Genomic DNA, 5,145 nt, shown 5'->3' with positions numbered 1-5,145 from the left:
AGATTTTTAGGTGGGGAGTATGGAGTGAGTAAAGATCCCTGGGTGGCACAAACAGTTTGTGCTCAACTACTAACCTAAAGGTTGGCAGTTTGAACCCACCCAGTGGCACTGCAGAAGGCCTGGCAATCTGCTTCTGGAAGGATTACAGCCAAGAAAACCCTATGGAGCAGCAGTTCTACTCTGTAATACATGGGGTGACCATGAGTCAGAATGAACTTGACAGCAACAGATTTGTTTTGGTAAGGAGTGAGGAGATAGCTCCTTGAACACCAAAATGTGAGTGATAGGAAGACAGAATCTTTCCCTGTATTTTCATAGCAGTCTTTACAGAAATCCTTCAAAATCGTTGTCTAATTATCTCAGTTTTCTTACTAGGACAAACATCTTGTTAAACTTGCTTAGTTTGAACTTGTTCCATACTTTAATATCAATACAATTGGACAAATTTAAAAGGCTAGTTCAGCAGTCAGCCTGCTATTTAATGAAGGGTAGCCAATTCTGTAGTTTTCTTTTGTCCTAACACCCATGAAGCAACTCTTCTGAGCCAGTGTATCAACTTGTGTCATAAACAAGCAATGCAAAAATGAAAGAGAAACTTTATGCAGGTGAAAATTAGTGCGTTGTGTGGCTAGGGGAGAGTGGAAGGGTTTGGGTTGTTTGATAAATTTAAATGAAAGAATCCCAGTAAAATATTTAGAGCAAAAGCAAATCTTAAAGTTGCTTTATAAACAAGATTTACGACACAACAATAAATTTAGATCCAAGTAGGAAACTTTGTAAGCTTCACTATCTCCTGCCTTGTTCATAAATCATAATATTGATTAAATATAAATTAATGCATGAATATATACATTTGTGTATGGGAACTTATGAAACCTCATTTATTATGTAAAAATGAAGCAGAAAGCAATTTTTATATTATGAACATCTAAATTAAAGCATTATAATTTTTTTAATCTTAGCTGAATAGATATTATCTTTCTGGATGTTATCTATATGAATCTATTCCCTCTTTTAAAATATTTTATTGTTTTTGGTGGAAGTTCACACAGCAAATTAGGTTTCCATTTAACAATTTCTATACATATTGTTCAGTGACATTGGTTACATTTTCCACAGTGTCAACATTCTCATTATTTCTATACAGTTGTTCTGTTTCCATTAATCTAATTTCCCTACCCACCCACCCCTGCCCCCCAACCTTCTCATCTTTGCTTTAGGATAAATGTTGACCATTTGGTCTCATATAGATTTGTGTGTGTGTATGTTAGGCGGAAGTTTACAGAGCAAATTAGTTTCCCATTCGATAGTTTATACATAAAGTGTTCCATGACATTGCTTTCATTCCCCACAATGTGTTAGCACTCTCTCCATTTCTGTCCTAGTTTACCCATTTCCTTTTGTCCTGGTTTTCTACCCCTTCCTGCCTTCTCATCTTTGCTTTTGGGCAAATGTTGCCCTTTTGATCTCATATAATTTATTGTTATAAGGAGCACGTTCCTCTAGTGCGTTATTGTTTATTTCATGTATAAATCTGTTCTTCACATCTCCCGCTCTCGAGAAAACTGTGTGGCGGAACTCTCAGCCTATTACAGCTTTTGCTTTGGGTCCCTGGGAAGAGAACTTAAGACCAAGTGGTGACCATTAAATGACAACTTATGAAAAGAGGTCTAGAGGAGGACTTCTAAGCATTTCATTTGTAATTCTACGTGTTTCCTCCAAATGACCAATATATCCTGGGAGTGGCCATGTTTTATTTTGCTTTCTTCCTTGATTAGATTTGCTTTACCAGAAGTTCTACCCTTCAAATAACTGTTATTTAAACTGAAATATCGGACAGCAAACATTTTTTGTATACTCTCTAAGTAAATGTCTAGTTACACAAGCTATTAACTGGTATGTTAAAAAACATTCAGTACCTTTATTAAGATACCATGAAACAGTCTGTCATTGAGGCATATCACAGAATGAGTGTAGATGTAGCAAATCAGTGAAAATTGGGCCTAACTGGGAAGGTAGCAGGGAGGAAAAGATCACTTTTTGGTAGAGATACTGGCAAGATTCCTTCCATAATCTCAAATCTCAAATTCTAGATCAGTGTTCTCAATCCTGAACAAGCTTCAGAACAGCCTTTATGGCTTTTAAAAAGCATGTCCCAGCCCCCACCCCAGATCTACTAAATCCAAATCTCAAGGGTTTGCCTCTCCCCAACTCTGCATTTATCTTCTTAAAACATCTCTTCTTGATTTTGATGTATAGCCAAGGTCGAGAAATCGCTGCCCTAAAACTTACTGCTACAAATGAGTTATCAGGGAAGCAACATAAAGGGTTTTGTGAGGGGTAGTGAAACCTTGGAATAACAACAACAAAACAAAATTTGCAGTCCATTCCCTTCCAACTCACAGTGAGCCTACAGGGCAGGGTAGAACTACCCCATAGGGTTTCCAAGGCTGTAATCTTTATGGAAGCAGACTGCCACGTCTTTCTGCCATGGAGCAGCTGGTGGGTTTGAACCACCTACCTTGAGGTTAGCAGCCAAGCGCTTAACCACTGCCTCACCAGGGCTCCTTGGTAACAGGAAAGGGGTAGCGAAATACTTACCAGTTGCTGGGGAGTCTATTCTAACTCATGGCAACCTCATGTGTGTCAGAGTAGAACTGTGCTCTATAGGGTTGTCAATTTTTAGAAGTACATCACCAGGCCTTTCTTCTGAGGTGCCTGAGGGTGGACTCAAACCTCCAATCTTTCAGTTAGCAACCAAGCTCACTTAATCAGTAGTGTTAGCTAAAATTCTGTAGACTTTTGATTGGAGGGGCAGGCTAGGTTGAAGCAGGATTGTACGAGTGGCCGGATGGGCACAGTATGGAAATGGAAGCCATAGTTCAGCCTTTTTTTAGACTATTGTCTTTGTAGCATCCTAGATAATTTAGAAAAGTAGGTGTTCAATTAAAGTTGACTTTTAAGAAACAGTTTGGGACAAGATACAGTAAATTAAAAAAATCAATGTAGAAAGGACCCCAAGTTACAAGTCAAAAATCAAGAGGTTTAGAGCAGCTAGAAGGATCCCTGGTGGCACAGTCGTTAAGCTCTGGGCTACTAACCAAAAGGTAGTGGGCGGGGGGCGGGAGTTGAACCCACCAGCAGCTCTGAGCAAGAAAGATGTGGCGGTCTGCTTCCATAGAGATTTACACTCTTGGAAACCCTGTGGGGCAGTTCTAGTCTGTCCTATAGGGTTGCTATGAGTCGGAATTGACTCAACGGCAACATGTTTGGTTTTCTGGTTTGGTAAGTGTAAAATACACACATGATCTTTCAAGACTTAGTATAAAAAAATACAATGTAAAATATATTATTAATAATTTTTATATTGATTACGTATTGAAATGTTAATATTTTTGCTATATGAAAAACTGTTTCTTTTTACTTTTCTTAATGGGGTCACTCCAAACCAAAACCAAACCCGTTGACGGCGAGTGGATTCTGACCAGTAGCGACCCTGTAGGACAAAGTAGAATTGCCCCATAGAGTTTCCGAGGAGTGGCTGGTGGATTCTAATTGCCGACCTTTTGGTTAGCAGCCAAGCTCTTAACCACTGGGCCACCAGGGCTCCAATGGGGTCACCAGAAAGTTTAAAATTAGATTGTTGCTCACATTATATCTCTACAGGACAACTACCTGTGGTTAAGACTAATCAGGGGAGACTAAACCCTTTTCATAGAGTCGATTGAAACTCATAGCGACCCTATAGGACAGGCTAGAACTATCCCATAGGGATTCCCAGGCTGTAAATCTTTACCGAAACAGAGTGCCACATCTTTCTCCCACAAAACGGCTGGTAAGTTGGAACCGCCACATTTCGGTTAGCAGCCAAGCACTTAACCACTGCGCCAGTAGGGCTCCTCCAGGGGACACTGTCTGGCACTTAAAGGGGGTAAGGGATGTGACATAGCCTAAAATGGAGAAGAGTAACAGCAGGCCTTGTTATTTTTAACAAGTCATTTAAAAATATGTCTCTAGAAGAGAGTATGAGATCACCTGGGCCATACTGTTCGAAGAGTGTTTCAGCTAGGAAACAATTGATTTCCTTTCAAAGCCCCCAAAGAACTAAAAGTTAAGCCCTTGAAGGCTCCTGATGGAATCAACCAGTCCCGCAAGGGAAACCCCGCCTGCCGGGCGTGGGAGGACCCTGTCCAGGGGAGGAGCTGCCTGGCTTATTGCAGGGAAGGCCCAGGAGCCACGCGGCTCAGGAAAGCACCCACATGGCTGGAAAGGTGGGCAGACTCTCCTGAGACCCTAACGCTGAAAGAGGGTATCTCGGGTAGACAACGCCCTCCTGGGCCACTCCTGGGGCTCCATTCCTAGACTACCTGCATAGTGCGCTGAACAACCCCACCCAGGTGGGCAACAGGGATGGAGGAAGGAGGAAGCCTAGGTGGGCGCTTATACTCCACGCGCCTGCGCCCCTCTCCCTCCCTTGCCCTGCCCATAGTTTCAGTCTCCTCTGCTACAGCCCCTTCGTCCCTTTTCCCCGCCCTAACCGGGGGGGGGGGGAACGTCACAAAGAGTGACGTGTAAAGCGAACAATCATCGTTCCTGTCCTCGGGAGCCAGTAAGGGAAAAGGAGGGCGGGGAGGGGGGGAAAAGGAGAGAGGGCGGAAAGAGAAGGCTTACAGGGCTGGCCCGTCCCGGTCACCCAATCAGAGAGCTCTGAGACGGGGTGGGGCGGGGCCGGAGAAGGGGTTTGGGGTGCTGGGGAAAGGAGTGAACCGGCTGCGGGGAAAGAGGGCGGGCTCCCAGAGATTAGAAGCGGCCAATCAGAGCGAGCCGGCTTCTTTCGGAGAGCGGCGTGGGGCGTCGCCGCCGCCGCCGCGGGCGCCGGGGGCTGGTTAAGGCCATGAAACAAAAGAAAGCCTGAGAGGGGAGCTGCTGCCACCTCCACCAGCCCACCCCGCTGCCGTCCCCACCCACCCACCTAGTTACCTACCTTGGCCTCTTTCCCCTGCCCCTCCACCCCGCCCTCTCCGGTCCCCGAGCGGCGCTGGCGCTCCCCAGCCCGGGTCGCCGGCCCCGCCGCCTCCCCAGAGGAAACGTGTTTGCGCGCTGAGCAGGGCCAGGCCCTGTCCGCCATGGGGCTCGCCGCCTGCC

This window comes from Trichechus manatus, unplaced genomic scaffold (genome assembly GCF_000243295.1).
Source record: "Trichechus manatus latirostris isolate Lorelei unplaced genomic scaffold, TriManLat1.0 scaffold00063, whole genome shotgun sequence".
In the NCBI taxonomy this organism is placed as follows: domain Eukaryota; kingdom Metazoa; phylum Chordata; class Mammalia; order Sirenia; family Trichechidae; genus Trichechus; species Trichechus manatus.
This window is presented reverse-complemented; position numbering follows the sequence as displayed.